The 25,740-nt window shown below is 42.0% G+C and overlaps 2 long non-coding RNA genes and 1 pseudogene across 2 annotated transcripts; 1 reads left to right on the top strand and 2 right to left on the bottom strand.

Moving 5' to 3' along the window:
- The first annotated feature begins 660 nt into the window (after positions 1-660).
- Positions 661-18,089, top strand: LOC115419207 (death-inducer obliterator 1-like; annotated as a pseudogene).
- A 2,075-nt stretch (positions 18,090-20,164) lies between these two features.
- On the bottom strand, positions 20,165-20,698 carry LOC115419211 (uncharacterized). Its single transcript, XR_003935414.1, has 3 exons — positions 20,649-20,698; positions 20,502-20,568; positions 20,165-20,248 (listed from the first exon to the last, which is right to left on the bottom strand). It is a non-coding gene; the product is annotated as an uncharacterized LOC115419211 (long non-coding RNA).
- Positions 20,699-20,997: 299 nt separating this feature from the next.
- LOC115419212 (uncharacterized) lies at positions 20,998-22,105 on the bottom strand. The gene is made up of 3 exons (XR_003935415.1): positions 21,989-22,105; positions 21,191-21,254; positions 20,998-21,030 (listed from the first exon to the last, which is right to left on the bottom strand). It is a non-coding gene; the product is annotated as an uncharacterized LOC115419212 (long non-coding RNA).
- Positions 22,106-25,740: the final 3,635 nt, after the last annotated feature.

Raw genomic sequence — 25,740 nt, forward strand, 5'->3', positions numbered from 1 at the left:
TTAAGGCTACTTTCTGAACTGGCATTATCACCATATGTTTTTGCAAACATCCAGTAGCTGCTTCATGCATTTTAAAAGATATTTACCTGAAGTTATAATTGTGACTGGTGTGGACGCTATAGACATTAACATTTTCTATACAATTGGAGAAAAAAAGGCTTTCTTTCTCTTTATTTATTTATGATATGCAAATAACATACAATATAATCATACAAAACTATTTTTTCACATAAAACATAACATGAAAGAAAATAAATAACAGACAAAATACAGACACAACAGCTCCTTCAGGTCAGCAGTGGTATAGTATATACAGTACATATATTCAGTTAGCACAAGTATTATATATTTGTGGTCAATAGATAGAATCTGCTGATTACGATTCAAATTAAGGCAGAAATATGGACCCAGGTATGAACAATAAGCCAAATGTAAATATTTTTGGTCTCAGCATTTCTAAGCTTTTAGTCAGTTAAACTTTACGCAGTGGTATCTTGAAATAAGACAAGCATCATTTTTTAAATTCATAAATGTAAGTCAAATGACGTGGAGTAATTGACTTTTCATAATTTTCGGGTGTAATTCTCTCAGAGCTAAACCATCAAATTGAACAGAGCATTCCAATATTAGTCGTATTGATGATCCTTGCTGTAGTTCTCCCCCTCACCACTGGGGGCGCTGTAGGTTGTGTGCGCGCATCCCGCCAGCCGTCAGCCATCTGCCGCAGTCAGTTAGCTCAGCTCCAGCGGGAATGGAAAATGGAGGACTGAACCAAGAAAAAACGAGGACAAGTCGTCGTTAGTTTTAGCGTTGGTGGGTACTGCACATTTTAAGGCTCGAGTGGTGCCGTGTTGTCATTCGGTCAGGTGTTCTCCTTTGTCAGTTCCAGTGTCGCAGAAGTTGATGTGCTCTGTCTTCGTATCACATGCAAGGTTGAACAAGATGCGCTGACATTAGCTGTGACGCTAACTTAACAACCACTAGCAGTGACACTACGCCATTTACTTGGACTTGGGTCAGCAGTTACATAGTTTAGTAAAAGCTGTACTGTTTAAAACATTTCCCAACGCGTTTCGTCTCCTGGTTGCTGGGTGTTGTGTAAGTTTAACGCCACTCGTTATATTTGTGTCGGTTGTGTCGAAGGTTAGCATGCTGGTGCTCGTGTTGGCTAATGCTAGCTAGGTTTGCTAGCCACAGGTGCACGTTTCGCAACGGTCGCACGTAACACGAAAAGGCAAACGAACTAAAAAGCCGCACAGCTTAATTTGTACTCAAGTTGGCTAACGCTCCTTGCCCAACCGATGACTTGTTTCTGTGTGTTCCGGTTTAAATTAGCATCAGTGAGCTAACTGGTGTAGCCGTTTGGTTCGGTGCAGTTGACTGCGGCCATCAGTGGTTTTCTCGGATACGCACGCGTGTCCTACAGTAGACTTCATGGATTGTCATGTGATATAATCCTAGGAGGCAATCAGTGGTTGATGTATATTTGCACGTTACATTTTATATGATATGTGGTCATAGCTGTGGTAACTGCACAGAATTATAAATGCGTGGGTCACGTGCACACAGGCCGGGTGCAGCCCCTCGGCTCCGGGCACCAACATGTCGGATCAGCTCACTTCACTTTGGTTTAATATGTCTAAGAGTCAACTTAGTCAACAAAACGACGTTTTGTTGATGCTGTCTTTGCAGTATTTTAAATATTCGATTGTTGTGAATGCGGGGTCTGTTCCGAACCCCTCCCACACCCCTTAACAACACATCTCCTTCCATTCACGTGGCACTGCGTCGTGACCGAGTCATTGGTGGATTCTCCGTCAGAGGAGTTGTTTTCATGGTGGACGGTGCAAAGACCAAGGATCATCAGTTCAATTTAAACCAGCCTTTGTTCTACTTATTAATCAGAGAAATGTCATGAATCCGAAAACTGCCCTCGTTTATGCAAATTATGTGTCCCACGGATTTAAATGTTTATAAAGTGACTTTGATGAAAAGAGCAAAGTTATTATTGCAAATGAATGGAAATTTTAATGTACATGGACAATCCTTAATATCTGGAACATTTATGCTGTTGTGCTAGTATATTCATCAAAACCATTACTTTTGTTTTCTGGTGCATTTACATATTCACACACTGTGTTCACATTGTTGTGAGTTCCACGGTGCTTTGGCTTTAACCTCTGTTCTTTCTTTTTTCAGATCCTGTGACCTTTGCCTAAGACTGATGACTAATGCCAAAAAGCCTTTGTTTGTTAGAAGAGCTTCTGGTATCATCTCTGCAGAACTGCAGGTATAGGCATTACCTAATTTAATTTAGAGTTATTAACAGTAAGTGTGAACAAAGTACAGTCGTTGTTCTTAATACTCACTTATACTTAACAGAATTAAGTGAATAAATGTGATGAAAAACATTTTTGTTTTAGCTTTGGATTCCTGAACTTAAGCAACTGTTTAACATTATTTTGTTATATATAGTTATACACAGCTATACACTAAAGATGGAGGAAGCAGTTAATGAGCAGGTTTTTGAATTTCTGAAAGTGTGATGAAATCTGAAATGTTTTACAAACCTGTCTAGAGATGACTTGGAAGCGCAGGCATCTGTTTTATTATTAATTTGACTGAATATGGAAGAAGGATGTGGTAGGCGGGCATGAATCTGCTTTTATGTCTAATGTACTGTCACAATTTTTTACACGTCCATATTCTATATGTATTTGTTTCAAACTACATTTTTTGGTTACTTTTTCCAGATCTTGTCATGTCATTGTATACCCTCTGTGTAGCTTTTATTGAAGAATACTGAGGCAATCAGTGCTGTTTTATTCACATGAAGGTTTAGTTTAAAGTTTGAAATATGATTTTGGAGTGGGAATGTCATGTAAGAAATTTAGGAATACAATCACTGCAGTCCCCAGTGTTTGTCATGAAATGCGCAACAAATAGTGACTCAAAGATGGTGTCCTGTGCTCTTCTCCTAACTGTAGACATTCAGTTTGAAAGTAGTGATTGACTCCATCATCTATGAAGGAGAATGCAAACCCTGAGCTCTCTCTAGCTCCTGAGCCAGAGCAGAGCCAGGACCATATGGATAGCTTCTCTCAAGGTATCTTGATGAGCTTATTTTCCGTCCTAAGTAATTAATTGGTGTAGATGTTAAGTCTGGGCATAAATTTGGTGTTAGGTCCTGTGGTCTTTAATCATTTTAATTATGGGTTATAGTAAGGGTGAATAAGTGAAGGACACTTTAAATTCACATGAATGATTAATCACAACACAATCGGAAGTTTCTTAATAACATTGTGTTGCACTGTGGTAATAGATTACTAGAAATGTTGCTATAGCTTTCATCAATCTTGTGCCTACAGGGGTTAGAGAGGGAGATAACGACCAGAAGGAGCCAGCTCAAACCCAGACTGAGAATGTGGCCCAAGAGATGCTAGAAGAGCCACATAAATCATCAAAGGTCAACACTGAAGTAAAAAAAACTTGGGGTTTCCGTCAGTCCACTGTTGCAAAGAGAGAGATGCCAGTGGAGGCAACAGACAGTCCAAATCCTGTACGTCGCAGTGGCAGGCAATCGAAGCGCACTGACAAACTTGAGGAATTCCTCTCCACTGCTAAAAGAGGGTCAAGAAGGAGTGCCCCTGCCACTCTTGAAAGTGGGGATCCCCCTTCCCAAACTCCAACTGATGCTGAAACGGCATCTGAGGCCAGTTTTGATGGTAGTGTTGATGTTAAAACTGCAGAAGACAATGTAGAGTCTCCGGAAAGAAAAACGAGAAGTGTCACAAGGAGACAGATCCAGAGGAAAGGACGTGGAGGCAGACGAACCAGAGCAAGCCGGGGCGGGGCCGTGAAAGACGATGGCAGCTCAGAGAACGAGGAAGACTGCAGAGGAGATGATGCTACGACGCCTCAGGTAGAGACTAAAGATGAGGAAAAGACTGATGAGCAGAGTCATCCAAGTCCTGCAGACGTGGGAAACAGTGGACAGCCTCAGTCAGAGCAGGACTCTGAGAACAAACATGATCATGGAGATAATAACGAGAAAGTGGAGACAGACGAGACTGAAAAAGATGACGAGGAGGAGGAGACGGACAAGCCTGCAGCGATGCAAGTAAAACGTGGACCGGTCAGGACGTACATCAACAAAAAGAGGGCAGCCAATAAGAACACAACCCCTGTCAAAGCCCCTGTTACTGTCAACAGGGCTACCGCTGCAGTCAAAAAGGAAAACCAACCAAAAGGGGGCTTAAAGACACGCAAGACCCACATACAAGAGGACAATGAAGATGAAAATGACTCCTCCATGTCCTCGTCATCCTCATCATCATCATCCTCATCATCCATTGAGTCTGACGATGGTGGTTATGATCCAAACGCACTTTACTGCATCTGTCGCCAGAAACACAATAAACGGTAGGTTTTCTTATTATTTTTAGAATTAATACTGTAACTTTTACATTTTCACATCAGTCTCAGTGTTTGTTTTTTCTCTAATTGTTCGGTGTACAGGGATTTTTGCTGTGTCATTTGGTTTTGCCTTCATATAGTGATGTCTTGATTTGAAATGTCATGAAAAGTGCTGGTTAGCATTACTTTGAGAGGAAACCTACTATAAATGTTCTGTGGTCTCTAGGTTCATGATCTGCTGTGACCGCTGTGAGGAGTGGTTTCATGGAGATTGTGTGGGGATCACTGAGGCCCGTGGACGCCTGATGGAGAGAAATGGAGAAGACTATATCTGTCCCAACTGCACTGCCAAGAAGAGCCAGGTGGTCAGACCAGCCACATGTACTCTGTCTGCAAACGCTGATACCGGGAAGCCCAAAGCCGATGTTGCGTCTCCCACCTCTGCTACCCCTGTTCCTGCTGTCACCTCCTCTGAAACAGCCGAGAGAACTACTGTAAAGGTGTCCGAGGCCTCTGTACCCAGCTCTCAGGGTGCATCAGTTCCTCCATCCTCTACATCTACTGCAACTGAAGAGAAGGCAGCAGAGGACCAGGGCATCAAGGGGAGGATAGAGAAAGCCACCAACCCAACTGGGAAAAAGAAGATTAAGATCTTTCAGCCGGTAGGTGACTGGTACTGGGTTCAACATGGCATTGACTTATGTGGATGGTGTTCTTACTTTACAGACTGGAATTAGAAAGTAGAGACCAGTTTGTCTGTGTTCTGGTTCTTAACTGACTAGTGCTTTACAGTAGCCAAAGCCAATAAAAGAACAGGTCACATTTATATTCAGGCCTTCATAGGAGTCTTTACTCTAACCTCTGTAGTTACCTACAGTGCACTCATTCAGTATAAAATCAACAGAATGTAATGGGTTTGTGGAAGGCTTCTGTGCTCTGATGCAGGTTTTTGGTTGTTTGACGTTAAAACAGAGTTTCTAGGAGTGTTGTAATAGTTTGGAACACCCTGTAAATGTCAGTATTTAATCAAATCTAAACTAAGAGTTCTGACTAAAAATGATTGTGGTTCACGTAACAGCAACATTTATCAGCAGATACTGGCATCTTGTGTGTGAGAATGAACATTTTCAGATGTTTACATACATTTTTATTTGAAATATTTGCTAGCTGATGATGTAAAACAGGCTGATGCCAATTTTCTACAATGACATTTAATCAGTCACCTAATTAATCAGCCTATCTGTACTTTTCTATCCCTGATCCATAATAATACCAAACATACTGTAACAACTTTAAGCTATTAAAGCTGCGTGACAAAAATGTCTACATGTTTAAACAAACACTATTGTATCTATCATTGTTACTCACATAATTGCTAGTGAAGACTTAATCACATGATTCAAAACATCACTTGATTTTTATTGTGCACTGACTTGAAGCAGGTAGTACAGCAGTCAGCTGAGCAGAAGGCAGCACCAAAGTCGGAAAAGACCGTACCGTCATCAGAGCCCAAAGCGCTACCAGACACAGAGCAGAAAGTGGCATCAAATGTGGAGGTGAAAACCACACCGTCCACAGAGGAGAAGACAGCCCAGCAGAAGACGGAGTCTGTGCTTCCCAAATGTATTGGACCTGGTTGTGAAAACAACGCCCAACCAGACTCTGTTTACTGCGGCAACGACTGCATCCTGAGACATGCTGCTGCTGCTATGAAGTCCATTACTGATGTGAAAGAGCCCAAGCAGAAGGACAAGGCAAAGACTCCGAAAGCCAAGTCTACACATAAGGTAACTGGGACCGCTTCAATCAGTGCTTTTAGCCTGACCTTCAACTAAAATGATCTGTCATTCATCCAATGACAAAGAGCTGTGCAGGTTATAAGGTTATAAAGTTCTTGGAATTTTCAATATTACTAATAACTGAAATTATGTGTGACTCTAAAACCACCTGTGGAACAGTAATGTCTGTGTAAAACCGTATATTTCATGTCTTGAGCACATTTAAAACATGTGAGCATCAAATGACTGGTTTATTGTTGATGTATCATGACCGTTCACACTGTATCCTGTTGAATGTGTTTTTTCATTCATAAATTAATGGAAATGGACTAAACAATAACCTTATTTAAGTCTCATCTGGATTTGGGGAAACACTAAAATGTTTTCCAATGTTTCTCAGAGTTGTCATCTCAGAGTTCCCAGTTTCTTGCTGTGCCGGTACTGTCTTCATGTTAATGTTTTATGTCAGTACAGGAACTATCGTCATAGCCTTAATAAAATGGTTCTGGTTTACGCAAAAGTTCTTGAAGAACTTGACAAATGGTAGTGTTTGCTACATATTTATATCTGAATATCTCGATGGATGAAAAGTCTTAATCTTTTTTTGCCTTCGCTTGTCTTTGTCACAGTAGAGGTAATTATTGATCTAGAGTTAATTGAACAGGACATCAGTGGTGTATTTATTGGAAAAGAACAATTGTAAGCTCCGCTGCTTTGCTAACATGATTTGGAACATTTTCAGTGGCTCAGAATGAGGGAGTTGCACATCTACTGGCCTATCATCTACTGGAATAATGGAACGGCCATTTGCACTGGATCATGACATGGATTAAAAACACTGCATGTACAATAAAGTGACATTTATTTGAAGAATGGAGCCATGTGTTAAGACACCCTGAATGAATTTGCTTCTCATAGTTATAGTGTTTACATGATATTAGTGCTAAGTAAAGCAACAATGCTCTCAGCCTGGGTGGAAGTTTGGTGGAAATATATTTTAGATGTAAATATATGGGCTGTAAAGGTGACATATTGTGTTCACTGCATATGGGTTTCAGTCACAGATGGTCATCAAAAGTGCATAAACCTTTGGCAATATTTGCTTATATTTTTGTAGATCGTAGTTCGTTCTATACTTGTACTGGCTTAAAGGGCATCTATTAACTCTGTGTTAAGAATCTGTGTTATTCTTTCATCATGAAGTCATGAAGTTCATGTTTGTGCCCAAGTTTTGTCTGTAATTAATTCAATCACCAGCCTGTCTTGTTGGAAGTGATTAGTAATTTCTTAAAAGCACCATCACTTCATGTTCCGACCTAGAAAAACTTAAGAAGCCTCTGTCCACATTATCTTAGAGGTGTTTAAGATATTGACCTTAAACGGTCTTTCATGTGCACAGATACTGGATTTGAACAGATATTTAAAGGTATTAGGTGTGAAGGGGACGTATTCTGGATCCATCCCAGAGGATGCATTTCTTGTGGTTTCTATTCTGTGCACATTGTCTAGTCATCAGTAAGGATGAAGACAGAGCAGTTGAAACCATTAGATGGTCAAAATGTCTTGGTGATCTTCTAAAGCAGCACATTTGCCAAAACGGCATGAAATGGAATTATTAAAATGCAACTTATTTTTTAGAAAAAACTCTGTGGATTGCAATAAAACACCACATGCTGTGGTTGATGTGTCTAATTGTCTTCTCCTGCCCATGCAGAGGAGCTCCACTGATGGAAGGAAGACAGCGAAGAAGACCCAGGATGACTCTGATAGCGATGAAGACTACAGTCCTGATCCAGATGATGATGATGAAGAGGAGCATGCTGAGGAACATCCGCCTCACCCGGCCACTGCGTCCTGGTCCAGTGACCATAATTACATTGCAGTAACACCAGAAAAGACTTCATCCATATCATCAACAGTGTTAAACAAAAAGTGTATGTATCTCTTTGAAGGTCTTGAGCTGTTGTTGAAACCACATTGCTGTCTTTTCGTTTTAAAATGTGGTTCTTGCCATGCTATTGATTTAGATATGATCCATACCTCAACATGAGAGATGAACTTCTCTGTACATTAGACTTCACTAATTCACACTGTTGGGACAGTTAATGTAAAGGTTTGTTACTCAATGAAATATTGGCAGCTGTGGAAAAGGTAAGTTTCTAACCTTGGTTTTGGGTAAGTATTCAACCATGCAGCTTCTGTTTCTGGAGTCACTGAGGCCAAAGTCAGATTCAACATGTATAAATACCATTTGGTAGATGTAAGATGAGTAACCCAGCTGCTTTACTGTCATGTGGTGGGATGCATGTGCAGCCGATGCTCCATTTGCTGCTTATTTGCCTGAGTTTCTTCACATCCTGGGCTCATGTCAGCTGATGGTCTCAGAAAACCTCCTTTCCCCTTTCTCCAGCAGGTAGGTGTCAGAATCCCCTGTTTATGTGGATGCTAGAAGCTAACTGTTGATACTGAGCAGACAGTATCAGGCATAAACCTGCTTTGAAGCACCACCTTGTATTTTTGACCTTTAATTCTGTGGGTAACAGGCTGAACTTTTTTTCAAAGTTTTTCAATCCTATTGAATTTCATACTTCTTCTCGTGGGAAACTGGCTTTAAAATAAAAGGTGATATGACAGATTTTTGGATGCCTCGATTGATTCTGTGAGCAGTGTTGGCTTGCTGTAGGATGTCCTCACCACTTCAGCTATTAACAAGCACATAGAAGTGATGAATCTACACACACTATGGCAACGTGACACTCCTGACCTGCCAGATGGTTAGCGGCCACACAAGGAAGACCCTGCCTCAGAGACCGGACCACCTGGGGTTGCAGTGAAAGTCAGGAAAGCCACAAGACGCTGAAGACGGGGGCTGAGTGCACAGAATCAGAAGAGTCATCCTCAGTTTTTCACACATTTGAGTGGAGATGTGAAAAGTGGATATTTGGTTTTCATTAGTAACAGGTCTCTGAGCACAATAAGCTTTTACTGACATGACTTTAAATGAAGAGTACATCTGCTTCGTCAACAGATCAGATAGTTTTGTGGTTTGACGACATTCTTGTAGTTACTTGTTCATTCTAAACCTATGTCAAGTGAACGGGCAAAGGTTTAATGTTTCATGATTTGGAGAATGGGCGTCTTGGTGCTTTGGTTTTCAGAACTGCTGGACTGTTAATGATTATTGTGTATTTCACTGCTGTGGGGTTGTGTGAACATTTTTAAGCAACTTTAATCCACGGTATAATGGGCTTTAAGCAGTTTGTGTGATAAGAGCTTACTATTACTATTTATCAGCAGGTGTAATTGTTACTGAACTTTCTAAGAATGGGACTTTGCCAGAAACCCTCTGCACCTCATGCACTTGTGCTGAAGCATTAACCAGACCAAGGGCTGTGGCTCTGCTGATCACAGCTCCTTCCTCCTGTCAATAGATGATATTTGGAAGGGTTTGCACAGATCCAGTGGTGTTAAGCACCGTGTCCGTACACCTTAAGATGAATAAGTTAGGTTTAAAGTGAATTCCCAGTTCCTATTTTTCCTTTAATATGCATGTAATCTGTGCAAGTCTTAGGAAAATAATTATCTACACCTGAGTTAATGATTAATTAGCTGATGCTGTGTTTTCCCACTAGTAAAGGAGTCTGATTACATTTGATGTATTCCCTACAGCAGTTAATAAGTGACTTAAAGTAATAAATTAGGAAAAAAAAAACAACAAAAATCACTCCTCCACAGCAGTCAAGTTTTAAAATAATGGCCTGATGCAATTTAAAGCAACCGTTGTATAATATTTAGGAGGGAACAAAAACTTTTCAAACCCATGTGTGAAGAACATCATGTATCTGCAGTTCAGTGTCCAGCCCCAAATAAAGAGGGAACAAGCATCTGCCGAGGGTCATGTTTGTGTTCCATGCAAGACGTTATTTTCACTGTGCACTGAAATATGGTTATTAATGTGACAATTATTTGTTTCAGTTAAGGAAGACCCTTGCCTAGATTTTTCATCCTTTCATTTTGTGTTCTATAACTTTCTCAGTGTGTATTTTTTAATCCCACCACTAGTGTTGTTAATATTAATACCTATAGAGAGGATATCCAAGTGGGTACTGGAAGTTGTGGTGTGTTTTAAAATGTGTGGTCTTGTTCTGGATTATTTCAGCCCCGCAGAAAGAGGAGAAGCCCAGCGAGAAGGAGCAGAAAATGAAGGAACCCACCCAGACACCAGAGAAGCCTTCTCCAGCATCTACAACCCCAGCAAAGGCAAACAAGAAGTCCCCAGCTGCTAAAGGAACGAAGGTGTCCCCGAAGGGTAAGAAGCCTTCGCTTCAATCCCCGAGCTCAAAGGCTTCCAAGAAACCTGCAGCACCCCCAAGTAAAGCTGCAGCAAAGTCCAAGAAGCCAGGTCCACCACCCGCCCATGCACCGTCCCCCTTCCCTCCTGGTCCCATCCATGTCACAGGAGCCCTGAGGGTCACCAAGTCCAACTTTACCATTCCAAAGAAGCAGCCGCAACACAAGGACACTACATCCCATAGTCAGTCATCGTCGTCCTCGAGGGTCCCATCGGCTCCAGTTTCTTCAGCTCCCTCCAGCCAATCCACCTCCTCCAGACCACCCCATCCAGGCGCATCTGCACCCACTGTGTCCCCCATGCCACCTCCACCCAACAACCAAATGAGACAGAACATCCGCCGCTCTCTGACAGACATCCTCTATAAGAGGTGAGTGTCCCTCACAGCCTGTGTTCAGTATGTTTTCACACTTTAGGATGAATTAAGTGTATTTTCTGTGGATATTATACTTATTGTGTCACTTCTCACCAGGGTGAGTGACAGTGATGATCTGAAAATGACTGAGAGTGAGGTGGGACGGTTGGCAGTTGGTATTGAGAAGGAGATGTTCAACCTATGCCTTAGCACCGACAGCAAGTACAAGAATAAATACAGGTCCCTCATGTTTAACCTCAAGGACCCCAAAAACAAAGTGAGTCCACACAATCATGATATAAAGCGAAGGAATGAAAAGTTCTTAGCATCAAATCCATTTGGTTGAGTCTGTGTCTGAATTTGACACTGGCAAATGGTAAAGCTTTGGTTTTGTGACTTTCCATAACGGTGCTCCATGCTTGTTCCCAGGGATTGTTCTACAGGGTGATTGGTGGAGAGGTTAGTCCATTCAGACTGGTGCGACTAAGTGCTGAAGAGCTGCTTTCCAAAGAGATATCTGAGTGGAGGAAGCCTGAAGCCCCAGAGGTAACTGTTGACCCTCTAAAAACCAAGATCAGCCAATGTGTTGAAGTTTACATTTGTTATAGTCACTACAGGTTATATGGTATGGTCTGTACGTAGCAGATATTGTTAATGTTTGGACATAATGCATAAAATTACAACATTATATGGCGTCCTCCCACAGACCCAGTCTCCAAGTGCTAGAGCACATTCAGGACACAAACTGGGCAACAGGCATGACTCCAGCTCCCACAGCATGGACATGGAAGACGCTCCACCAGCATCTGATGCAGATGTATGTATCTCTGCCACCACTTCCTCTTCTCGCATGGCTTCTGCTGCAGTAAGTGGTGGCATGTGGTTCTTCTGCTTTCACCCTTGACCTTTTCTCTGAGTTCTTGTGCACAGACTGTGGAGCTGTAGATATTCCAAGTATTTCACTGTAGTCATCTTACCAACTGTGTTTCCCTCTGCTGTTTCTTTTCTTTGGACACTATAGCAGCTTGTGTCTACTTTGCAGTACACCATGGTCCAGAACAATATCATTTGATTTAATTTTTGACTGATATCCTCTTCTCTGTCCCACAGGACCAAGACGAAGGTGGCTCCACTCCGTCAGTTTCATCTCAGCCTTCCTCTGCGGAGGGGAGCAGCATGCCAGATATTTTCAGCAGCATGCTTAAAGACACCACTTCTGAACACAGGACTCATTTATTTGACCTCAACTGTAAAATCTGCACAGGTAAATGAGAGGCCAGTGCGACGTGTGGTCGGTGTTCTGCCAGTGTGACGTGTTGTACAGCAGTTAACTTCTTTACTTTTGTAAAATCTTGGCGTTTTAGGTCAGAAAGCAGAAGATGAGCCAGCAGCGAAGAAAGCCAAACTGACCAAGAAACCAGAAACTAAACCACCAAGACCAGAGCTGCATCCATCCAGGTCAGATGTTCCACCTGCAGGCCAACCACAAGTCCCAACACCCTACCAACACCAAGATGCCTCATCCTACCAATCCAGCACGGAGCCAGCTGTCCCAGAGTCACAACCACAGCTTTACAAAGATGACCTCACCAGTGTCACACCTCAGGCTGTGGCCCCTGCTGCTGTCACACCCACAGTGTCTTCCGTCAGCATCACCCGCAGAGACCCACGCATGGCCCGGCACAGCTCTGCTGTGACTGTGACCTACACAGCTCCAGAAAAACCTGCCAACAACTCAACAGAACCAGCACCAGCTGCTGTCACTACTCTTATGGATGTTGGACCCAAAGGACCCCTGCCGATGCCCCCAGCTCCACCACCACCCAAAACTACTAAAACAAGGTACTCCACAAGTGTCACTACTTTTGTTATGAGAGCTGTAATAAAATAAAACACATATCCATTTGGAACAGCAGTGATAGTGTTACTGTCAGGGCACCTGCTTGTCATCTCATGTGTCTTGAATTGATTTGTGAAGTAGGATGTTGTTTTACAGTATGTCTGAGCCTCCACCTGAAGGTGAAACGGCAATCTTCCTCCATGGTCAAGAAAAGATCTGGAAAGGATTTATTAACATGCAGTCAGTGGCCAAGTTTGTGACCAAAGCTTATCTGGTGTCAGGATCCTTTGAACACCTGAAGGAGGTTAGGTTCTTTCCCTGCTTTTCTGACCTTTATACTCAGTGTTTCCTGCTGGTCTTTATTTTTTAATAAATAAGCAAAAACCTAAATATTTCCTTTGTGTGGCAGGATTTGCCCGACACAATCTATATCGGAGGGCGGATATCTCCAAACACAGTGTGGGACTATGTCGGGAAGCTGAAAACCTCACTCTCTAAGGTTTGTTTGAAGATTTCTATATAGAGAAATACTTGACTTTTTTATTTCAAGCCCTGCATTAATATGTTTTGCTGTCTTTCACTTTTTAGGAGTTGTGTTTGATCCGTTTCCACCCAGCTACAGAGGAGGAGGAGGTGGCATATGTCTCTCTCTTCTGTTACTTTAGCAGCAGGAAGCGATTTGGTGTTGTGGCAAACAACAACCGGCGTATCAAAGACCTGTATCTCATCCCACTGAGCTCAAAGGACCCGTTACCCCCCAAACTTTTACCATTTGATGGGCCAGGTAAGGATTTACAGGGATACACAAACATGCTTCTGGGGTGAATTGAATATAATTTTGTATTTTTCTTGTCATAAATGTTGATTTTCAAGCGGTGAGTATATTTTTAATGTGTCTTGTGTTTTTTTGGTTTGTGGTTGAGGTGAAAGCTTGTTTGATTGATTCATGGGTTTGTACACTAGGGGGCACTCACACTCTTTGTTGGACCTCCTTTGGAAACCACTTGTGTGCATGTAACAGCTACTCTGTTTTCTTCTATATGTATCTGGTTTTGTATGACACATTTCTAATAAAAGAAGTTTGCATCGCAGGTTGGTGCAATTTGAGTTCAGTCTCAGCCTGTTGTTTCTTAAGACATGGCTTATTCTGCATCATTTAATAATAAGTTACTTTTCATTCTGTAACATTTTGGATCATAAAAATAAAACTAAGTCAGTGTACACTTCGTACAAAAAAAGTAGTTATTGTACATCACTGTTAACGGTAGCACAGGATAAGGAAGCCTGACTAAAAAAATGAGGACTTAAGCCCTGGGCATCTCAAGCATCCGTTAATAAATTGTCTGTCAGACGATGGCATCATCACATCCAGAGATATTCCTCTTTCGACTGAGTGGGAGTGAGCGGAATGCTGAACAGAAACTCAGAGCTACATGTTTAATATAATAATGTAACTTGCACATTTAAGTGATTTCATATGAAAATGTACATCTTCCACATCACTTCAGGCCTAAAGTAAATGAAAGTTAAATTACCTGTGGTGGTAATGAATATAAACTTGTTTCACATATGAAGGAAGGAAATATTAGGAAGTGTAACGTAATAAATACCAGTCAGTTTCATTTAAAATTTTTGTCTGAGTTGACTGAACTTTGCTTTTACCTCTGATACAGTCTTGTTTTTGACTGTTTCGGTCTGTGTGAAGTGGCTCTCATATCACCTCAAGTCATTCTTGCAAAAAAATGCTAGATATTATTGAAGTTGCTTGGGGTATTCACAAAGATTCTTGTGTTGTCCATCTTGCAGGACTTGAACCAGCTCGTCCCAACCTCCTCTTGGGGCTACTGATCTGCCAGAAGGACAGGAAGCGTGCTGGTGCTCCACTGGAAACTGAAGAGAAGCGGACAAAAAGTCAAACCAAAGATGCTGATGAGGCTGGCCTTCCGAAGCCCGTCCCTGTTGGAAAATCTGAAAAAACCACTCGACAGAGTCTGGAAATTCCCTTCAGTACAACTCCTCCAGGATCACCTCCGTCTAACTCCTGTGAGCCCCCAAGCAGCACTGCAGCAGCCTCCTCAGTCCTGTCCTTTCTGTCTTCTGTCAAAGCACCCGCAACATCCATGGCTACTGGCAGGGACTCTCCATCTTCATCCAGCTCTGTTATGTCCTCAGCAGCAAATAGTACTCCACTTCAGACCATCCTCAAGACACTGTTTGGGAAGAAAAAGGACTCAGAGTCTTCCGACTCTCCATCCGACCAGGGTGGGGAGCTCTCCGTGCCTCCTGTCACAATGCTGGACCCAATTGTGCAGGCAGTTTGCACAAAGTTCTAAAGAAAAGCAGGTGGAGGAGGATGAAGATGACCGACCTTATGACCCAGAAGAAGAGTATGATCCCAGTAGGGGCTACAGTTGCCCAAAAAGACTCTAACAAACCTGAGATCTCCAAGCCTGACGTAGCAACAGGTGAAGTTGATGATGTAGCTTATGACCCAGAGGATGACTCAATTTTTGATGATGTCAAACCTTTAACATCAGGTCAGGCTGGTGCTGAAAGTGTTAGTGATCCACAGAAAATCCTGGAGAGCCTTAACAAAATTGGGGATCAGACATTCCAGAAAACAAGGAGAACAGCAAACAGACACACTTTTATCTCAACCATCTAAATCCCTTTTGGCCAGCAGTCAGCCCTGCAACTGGGCAAAAAAGTGGAGGAGCTAGTAAAAGTCATCATCAGTGCTCCTTTGATTAATCAGAAAAAGAGATCCAGCGGCAGAGCAGAGATCCACGGCAGAGCACAACAAGCAAAAAAAGAGACCGATGAGGCTGAGGAGGAAGAGGAGGAAGAGAAGAAGAAGAAGATCTTTGTACCTCCACACAGACTATGGGTCAGGAGCCACCAGTGACTCATGTAGCAGAACTGCCAGACACCTCACAAGGCTCAGAGACAAGAGTGCCTCAAGAGGATGTGAAAAGTTGAGACACTTCCTTTCATGGAGTCTGACAAAGATGAGGTGTTGATTCCATTGTTAGGAGAGGAGGTGGAACCTGATATGGAGGTCAACTACATGGACGAGAAAGAGGTGAAAAGTGAGGAAGACGAGCCAGCTAAGGCTGAAACAGAGATGGATAAGTACAGTATTTGGCCAAATGCTGCCAGCATTTTAAAAGCCACTGAGGTCTCAGACTATGAGGAGCAGGACAGAGATGTACCATCTTCAGGGTACTACAGTAAACCAGTGACCTCCTCCATAATAACCTCTTCAATCCCAGTTCTCACTCAGAGCTCCACATTGGTCGATACTCAGTCTCATCACATGCCACATCGCATTTCAACATCAGACTTTGATAGCGAGTACAGACCTCCACCTGACATACCTGCACCATCCACCTTCCCTCCCCTGAACAAATGCAGGGACAAAATCTAATGGCAAGGCCCTCCCCCAATGTCTCTGCAACCTCCCATGCAAGGCCTTCCTCAATAGCAGGGCCCCCTCCGATGCAGGGACCTCCCCACCCATGCATGTTCCTCCCCCTGTCCGTGGTCCCTCTCCCGATGCAAGGAGTCAGTGGTCCGCAGTATGGCCCACCTCCAGCTACATACCTCCTTATCAGAACCAGTGGGCGGGGTCACAACCACCACCACAGCAGCAGCTGCCTCCTGGACCACCTCAGAACATCATGCCAGCCAGAGGTCCACCACCTCCCTTCCTCCACTGGCTCAGAGAGGGACCACCTCCTCAAATGTTTGACTCTGCCATGCCCCTCAGCACATTGTACAACAAGGTCCACCTCCAGGTCTTCCCCCTCCTCCCACTTTTGATGGACAGAATAGCATACCCCCCACCCAGATTCACTAGTCCACCACCCCCATTTAATTTCCCTGGAAATAGAGGTCCTCCTCTACCTTTCACAGCGCCACCTCCTAGTCATTTTGAGAACAGGCTTCCTCCTCCGTCCCTTTTCCAGGCTCTAGGGGTCCTCCACCATCTCAGTTTGGCGACCATGGCACTCCAGCCTCCAAATGCCGACCAACCTCGTGGTCCTCCAGAACAATACAACAACGACACCCCCCAACTCTTTCAAATTGAATGTAGAACAGCAACCAGAGTCAAAACCCTCTCCATATTTATAAGAGCAATCAAGGTCCCCCATCCGGTCCATCTTATCGGGGACCTCCCATAAATCAGTATGAGGACAGAAGAGGTCCACCCTCCCAGTGGGGAGATTGGGTGGAGGACACTTCAATCCACACAACCAGTATGGAGGCTCCATATTACACTCCTCACCACCCCACCGAGGAACCTTTTGAAGACCACAGAGGTCCTCCCCCTCAAGAAATCGAGCTCAGCCTTTTGGAGGATCAGAGCGTACCGCTTTGATAGGCACTCAGATGAGGCAAGACCTGTTCGTCATGGAGGGGCACTGCTGCCCACTCCACCAGAGGCTCCCATCGGTCCTCCAAGTCGCATGTAGGCCACAGTCCTGATCTGCACAGGGATGATCACTGGCGCCGCCATTCTCCTGAAATGAGGAGGAGGAGGAGTACTACCCGAGAGGACTCCGAACCCCGCAGTGGAGACCGCTTCAGTCGCTTTGAAGGAGGCCACAGAGAACCTCCTCCTTGTCCTCAATCCTCTGAAGATAGACAGAGGGAGCTGTCAGAGGACCGCGGAGGGAAAGGGAGCGGGAGGTCCTCCACCCTGGAAGAACCATCCTGGGACAGGGGTCCAGGCCAAGAGGTGGAGCCGGAGCAGGAGTGGACAGAAACAGAGACAGTGGACAGGGAGACAGAACGCAGTCGTGAAAGAGAACGGAGTCGAGAAAGAGAACGCAAGTCGAGGGAGGGGAAAATGAGAGGCACCGGGAGGCCGAGGGAGAACGGCAACAGGGATCATAACCATACAAGAGGAGAGACAGTGGAGAGGGACAGAGACAAGGAGAGGGAAAGGGACAAAGAAAGGGAAAGAGAGAAGGAACGGGAGAAGGAGAAGGAACGGGAGAAGGAACGGGACAGAGCCAGAGAAAGAGACTCGGACAGGCGGGACCACGATCGTGACAGAGGGATAAACCGTGACCGAGAACGGAACGTGATCGGAGAACGTGACCGAGAACGAGACAGGAGACGGACAGATCTCGAAGTAGAGACCGAGATCGTGACCGGGACCGGCGGAAAAGAACGACTTCGGGACAGAGACAGGAGAACGGGACAGAGACAGGGATAGGGGACAGGACAGAGAGACAAAGACAGAAGTCGCACAGAAAGTAGTAGAAGCCGAGAAAAGAGAGAAGACAAGAAGACAGTAAACACGAGACACTCAGAGAAATCTGAAAAGACTGTTTGAAAATGACAAAATACATCCTAGTCTCTGTTCAGTGGACTCTGAGACACTCTGCCCATTAAATGAATGAGTGCAGACCGGGGGATGGACAGTATTTCATCAACTTCCACCTTTGTATGCGGTCAATTTAGGGTTTATACTTTTTTATCATGTTGGACAAAACTGAAGGCCATCGAGTGGTTTGTGTACAGGATATCTGGTAGGCCAAGTCCCATTACATGTCCTTTCTTCTAATCAAAGTGGATTTTTTTTTTTTTAAAGAAACCATTATGTAACTGATTTACACAATTTAGAACATGTAAATATGAATGTCTATGTGTATATACTGATGTTTTTAATCATACTTTTCTAAGTAGAGAGAGTAAAGCCATATATCTGAGATGGTTATGGAAAGTAAAGAAACACTGTTCCCAACTGTGGCCATTGCACGGTATTTTGTGTTTATATGTTTAGGCAGCTTTGAATGGAAAAGGCTCCGCCTACCTGCAGTAATAAACCCATCAATGATTGGTATTCATGTCCTGATTTTCTTTCAACTCAACAATTAAAACCCGTTTGATTACATTTATTCCTCCTTGTTTATACACATTTGTTGTTCTCAGGGTTACACAAGAATTGCTGTTTCATTATAATTTTTAATGAATCAACTCCATACATGATTCCAAACTTGAAAACACAGATTTAGTATTTAAATATGAACACACTGAGCACCGTGAAGGCAGCGTTTACATGTGCAGTTTACCAGTAGAACCAAAGGAGGACTGACAACAGTTTAGTTGCCATTTAACCAGTGACATTTGTTGGTGATTGTTATGTGTGATACTGACTGAAGTCCTTATCCACCCCCATGTCCTTCAGGGGACAGTGGGGGGGCCTTCAGTGTCACATTGAAGGGACACTACAGCAGAATGGACTTTGCTCCTCTTCAGCTTGAATTCTGTTGTCGGGGGTCCACCACGGGCCGAGGGAGTCGAGGCTGCCCCCCACCCGTCGGTCATGTCCTCATCCTGCTTTGACTCGGACACACCAGACCACTTCATCTGGACTTTCTTTGACACCACACAAAACTCATCTCTGCGGTCATAGTTCAAATAGGCGAACTTAGGAGCTTCCTGCGCTGTTTCTTATCTCGAACAGCAAAGATGAAGTAGTTCAGACGCTGTCTTGACATTAGCCAGTTCCCCTTTGACCAGGGTCTCCTCCAGGTAGAAGTGGACCAGGGGTTCTTGGTACTGAGGTACCCCAGCGTTGCCAGGCACTTGAGGATGCGGGTGATGCGCAGGTTGTTGTGGGTGTGACTGACAAGAACAAAAACAAATGATTGAAGTCTTTTACTGAGTCTGTTTCCATGAACTTAAAAGTCCGGTAACTAATAATCTGATCTAATGCATTTACAGGCACTTCAGAATGTGATAATCACTAAACCCTGGTTTCGACGCTCCAGTCCATTATTGGATTACTGTCAGAGTTCGTACGTACACTACAAACAAAAAGTTAAGGATATTTCCTTTTTTTTTGTCATATTTTTGCCATTTGTAAATAAAACTATGAATGGTCATTAAAAAAATGTGTTTCAATTCAATTCACACAAAAAAAGTAAAAAATGCTGTGCAAGAATCCCAACTGAAAAAAATAGCCAAAAAATTAAAAATATCCTTAACTTTTGTTTGTAGTGTACATCGTGATGGTAGACTTGAACATCCTGTTATTGGCTTCTTGTGTTTTTAGTACGTAACTTCCATTTCCTACTATTTTTAATTGTTTCCACATGTAGACCTAAAAGAACTAAATAAATCTGATGAACCTGTAAACATGCAGGAAGACATGGGAACTATTGGGGATAAAGTCCAGATGTGTTACTCGATGTTTGTAATCAGATTACTTCTGTTGTCTGATCAAACAGATCAAATTATCCTGTTTACATGATCAATAATAATCCGATAATTTAAGAACTGATGGACTATTGGTGCGGACGTAAACAGATTTCCTGTTAATGTTTTAGTTGAAGGGGTGCGTACTTGTTGAGGTGTTCGAATCGGTCTCTCCGTTGGAAGATCTCCGGACTTCTCCTGTTTCCCTCGTCACACAACTCGATGCCATAAAAGTCCAACATGAGCTTGTACGACTTCAACAGGTTTTCTTTTGCAGTCGTGTTTTGACAAAATTCCTAAAACAAAAGGAAAAAAATCTGTCAGGATATGGAACGTTTTATCAGAGTAAGATAAGATTTTATTTATGTCAGTGGGGAAATTTAGAGGAAACCGGAAAGATAGGAATACAACATGAAGACCATAAAAAATTTTAGAAACCTACATATATTCATATATTAATAGATCATTGAAGGAAATTACAGGAATTCAACAGCATTTTTATTAGATTAAAAGGATTATAATAGTTAAATAATAGTTGTAGAAGTGAACCTGGATCTCTGCCTTGGTCAGGACACTGGCCTGTTGGTTCACTCCTGGCTCTTGTAAAGGAAACAACCTGAACAAACCAAGAGAAAGCAAATCAAGTATCACATCTGAAACCTATTCTATCATATTTGTGATTCTTCAGACTCTTACCACTGAATATAGGTGTGCACATATTCCAGTGCCTCGTATTCTCTGTACCACATTCATTGTGGAAGTTCATCAATGTAAACACCTAATGAACCAGAAACTCATTAATGTGAATCTAGAAGTCGGTTTATGATTATGTATCGCTGTGGTTCCCACTACAGAACCAGATTCCTGTTGTTAACTACAGTGAACGTCCTACCCATCAGTAAAGACGGGCTCCGTCCAAGGTAGAAGTCCAGGTTGGGTTTACCCGTTCTGTTCAAGAGTTCACATGAACTGAATCAACTTTAATCCACGTCAGCCACAGACAGTTAACTGTGTTACAAATTTATTCAGTAATATTAGACTTACAAGGTGCTTCACTTCCCCAACGCCGCGGTTTGAACTGGAACCGAGAAAAATAAACAGAGTCTTACGCCTCCTTCTATTACAGATATATATATGTGTGTATGTTGTGTGTGTGTGTGTATATATATATATATAATATATAGATATATATATATATATATATATTATATATATATGCGTGTGTGTGTTTGACTTACTGTGGTAGTCATGCCTGTAGTTCTGCATGTCTCTTGCAGCATCTTCAAATCTCCTAAACTTGTACTAGTAATAGAAAGAAGACAGATCATTTTATATGGAAAGAATGGATTATTTGTGGTGATATTTAAACAAACATTTCTCTATAACTAAATACTAAAGTTATTTATCATCAACTATTATGACACTATTCGGTATATTTGCATTTTTTTGTGAAAATCAGGTATTTTCCTACATATAATTTACCAACTGTAGATGTTCATTAAAGCTCAGATAAATTCAAAGCTTATTACATCACAATGAAGAAAGAAGAAGCAAAATTGACTTTTTCACCCAAACCTATGATTAACTGGACTACAAAACCAAAGGTGTATGACTACATGGGTTTAATCAGGTTCTATCTGGGAACGTTTATAAATTTACTGGATAAATACACTTCAACCAACCTATACATGTGGAATTACCATATACATTAATAATCAACTAAACAGCACTTTGGTCAGTTATTTCCAATTCCTCTGATTAAAGTATATAAGATTTAGCACATTTAAGAACATTAATCTGAGGCAGATGATTTCTAAAAGGCTGTAGCTCAGTGGAAACTGAGAAACATCTGAATGTATTAGTAGGAAGAGTGGGTCACATGGTATTTAACAGTTTACATCTGTAGATGGTCATAGTATTAGGACTAGTATTAATACTAGTACTAATGCTAATATTAGTTCTAGTATTAGTACTAATAGTAGTATTAGTATTAGTACTAGTACTAGTACTAGTACTACCCCCCGCCCCCGACTCACAGATCTGGACCTTGACCTGGGGCTGGTCCTGTCCGGTGGGTTCTGCTGGTCTTCGTGGTCCCAGGTGGAGTCATACTCACACGTATATTCATCTGTGGGCTCCACTTGTACTCTTCCTCCTCCTCGGACGCCGTGGCCTCTTACCTATCTGGTCCTCCCGGGCCCCCCCATGCCGTCCTGGACCCTCCTCCTCCTCGGACCCCTCGGCTCTCTTACCCACCCGTTCCTCCTGGAGCCCCCCTGGCCCCTCTTCCTCCTCCTCAGTTCTTTTCTTCATCTCTTCCTCCCTTCTGTCTCAGTTTGTACCGGACTGTAAATAAAGCCAGTCCGGCCAAAACCATCCGGATCAAGAACCGCCATGGGATCCCCTGTCGGAGCCGAACCCACCCAGAATAGACCCAGCTGAAGAACCGACCCATCCCGGACTGTGCCGGTCTGTAAAGTCCTGACAGACCAGACTGACTGGGTCTGAGTCTGTTTCACTTTCATTTAGGCTGAAAACTCCTCCTGTCACAGAAGTGAAACTGAAGTGAAACTAAGTATGAGAACCAAGATTATCGTTAACGAAACGAAATGACGAAAACTAGAACTGTAAAAACATTTTCGTTAACTGAAATAAATAAAAACTATAATTAAAAGCAAAAAAGATAACTAACTGAAACTGTATTGTCTGCTTATAAACTAAACTAAAATATATAAAAATTATCGAAAAAAATTCCCTAGTTTTCGTCTTTGTCAATGACGGACTGATTCGAAATCGGTTTATTTAGCTAGCAGCACCATGCAGAACTTCATGGTCCGTCACTTGAGGTTTCCAGTCGTCTTCTGGGCCCACACTCTACCTGGAAACATGGAGACTAAAGTTGGGAGAAAACAGCAGAGTCCTGTCTGGGATTTATTTGAATACGACGGGCGAGGGAAGAGAAAAGTTATGAAAAAAAAATTAAAACTAAACTAAAACTAAGCACTTAGAAGAAAAATGAAAACTGATAAAACTAGCAAACCTGCTCTAAAAACGAATTAAAACTAACTGGATTTGAGAAAAAAAAGTAAAAACTAAATAAAATTAACTAGAATGAAAAATCCAAAACTATTAGAACCTTGATGAGAACCACAGTGAATGAAGGGGGGGTCCAGTACCACAGCAGCTAGACACCCCCCCGCCCCCCCCACATACGTAATGAGGGGGGTCTTAATGGTTCAGTACCACATCAGTTAAACAGGGTTTATTTAGAAATAGAAACACTGAAAGACTGTTTATCTGTAAAATATGTTCAATGAACTGAACATGAACTAGTTTGAATTAAAGATGTTGAATTATGAAGGTGAATCAGAATGAACTGAACTGACACAACACTGACTATTCTATTCTATTCTATTCTATTCTATTCTATTCTATTCTATTCTATTCTATTCTATTCTATTCTGTTTATATGTGTACTTGTCCAGCCTTTGCCTTTTGTGCAGACTAGAACAGTTGAAGTTGAACAGTTGAACAGTTGTCAGTTCAGGTGGAATCAGACTGAAATGCTTTTTTCAGATGAGATCACTGAGTGGAAATAACAGATGTGAATGTCCACCATCTGATCTTCTATCATCTTGATCATTAATTCAGTTCTTTCAAAAGTAATACTGATGAACTGAATGGACTGGAACAGATCCATGAATGGACAGACAGTACATCCATATGTTCAGGCCTTTAATTATTGTCTTCTGAGTTTCATAAACAGACAGAGAACACAAGACCTTCAGTATGTCCACAGTTATTCCATTTGGTCAAAGTTGACAAACAGCCCCCCCCCCAATACTGTAATACAGACATGACATTTATATACAGACTGACTGGTACAGGCCTCTGATTAATGAGAGGTTCATAAAATAATTAATCTAATTGAATCACAGGATCTCACAGGTTCTACTCCTTCAGCTGTGAAGTTCAAGCCTGCCTCTGTGACACAGACACCACTCATCCATTTATGAACAAACTGATGTAACTCATGTATTTTCTGCTAAAGGTGTTTTTTGTTTTCTTTTTTTTTTTTTTTTTTTACAGTTGTAGTGTTTGTGTTTTATTTGAAGGTCCATTGTGTCTCCATGTGACCACTGTAATGACAGTCTTTATCTCCACTGCCATCACCTCATTGTCGCTGTACAGATAAAATCATGTTTACAATGTATGTTCTCAGTTTGATGACACTTGGACAGATAAGTGTGTCTGTGAGGGGACATCCTGCTCTTAATGTCTTCCGGTGTCAGATAGTGGGACGTACCAGTCGTCCTGTAGATACCAGATGGACACAGCAGATAAGACGCCATCAGTACTTCATGGATGGAGTCGTTCAACTACTGCATCCTCATTAAAATGTCTCTTGTCCTTTGCTCAGATTGGAAAATAAACCGTTGAACTCATGTGTCTGTTTGGGACTTTATAAAGTTACTGTGGACGTTTATTCCAAACATACAATATGAAATGGACACAAACGGATGGACAATAATACTGATGCACGTCCCTGTGCAGGCACTGAGCGGACTCTGAGTGGGGACACTATTGTCTCTGGGGGGACACTGTTGTCTGTGGGGGGACACTATTGTCTCTGGGGGGACTCCTTTGAAAAGGGGACAATGGGCAGCAGGTCTATATAATTTTGCACAAACTCTTCCAGACAAACATTCCTTTTGAGTTTGTATCGTTATATTTAGGAGTTCTAACAGAAAATATCTCTAATGACTAATATTTTTTTCAGATTTTAAAAACTGCCTGTAGGAAAAGTCATAAGAAGGAAGTGGGTAAAACTAGAAACACCTCCAGTGGATTTACACCATTTATGGCATTTTTAAGATGGAAACAATTACTTTTACAATAAGATGACAACAAGGTCTGTTTATGAACAGATGGGACAGATGGACCAGATCTGTCCCACCAGTTTGTCCATCGTTTGTCTAAGACCATGTCTGATGTCCATTTCACCCCCTTTTTTTCCTTTTAAACCCTTTTGTATTGATGCTTTCTATTTAATTAATAACAACAACAACAACAATAATAATAATAATAATAATAATAATAATAATAATACATCAGTTTTATATAGCGCTTTTCTAAGTACTCAAAGACGCATTACAATAAACAACCAAGGGACAAACATACATCCAACGGGTAAGCAGATACAAAGTTAATGCTAAATGGTAATCGAAGAACAAATACAGAGACAAATACTGACAAAAGAAAAAAACACACAAAAGAAGGTAGGTGAGAGTGGAGGAGGTTGAGCAGGCAGTCAGTTTTCAAATGATGTTTTGAAGAGGTGGGATTTTTATTTATTTATTTATTTATTTTAAATATCACAAATGTTCACCCCAGTGTTCCTGTTCTAGGGGCTTTAGTTCTTAGTTCTGTATAAATTCTGTCTTTGGTTTGGCAGACAGAGGACCAATCATCCTATTATTTTTTTGCCTAATTTATTTTTGTCAGAGAATAAATATTGGATTTCCCCAAGTGAATGTCAACAGAAGGTCCAGTGTAGATGGAAAATGTTCCAGAGTAAAAGACTGATCAGTCTAATTATAGACATGATCTTTATCATTAGTTTGAACTCATCTAGAAATAAGAACAGTTGTATTATTTACTACGTATCTATGGATGAAGTGTTAGTGCATGAGCCTTGTTCATCTAGAACACTGTGTCCAGACTAAAAACAAAGTTTGAATACTTTTACAGCTGTAAATACCATTATTTCAGTGAACACATTATACAT

This window comes from Sphaeramia orbicularis, chromosome 5 (genome assembly GCF_902148855.1).
Source record: "Sphaeramia orbicularis chromosome 5, fSphaOr1.1, whole genome shotgun sequence".
Lineage (NCBI taxonomy): Eukaryota > Metazoa > Chordata > Actinopteri > Kurtiformes > Apogonidae > Sphaeramia > Sphaeramia orbicularis.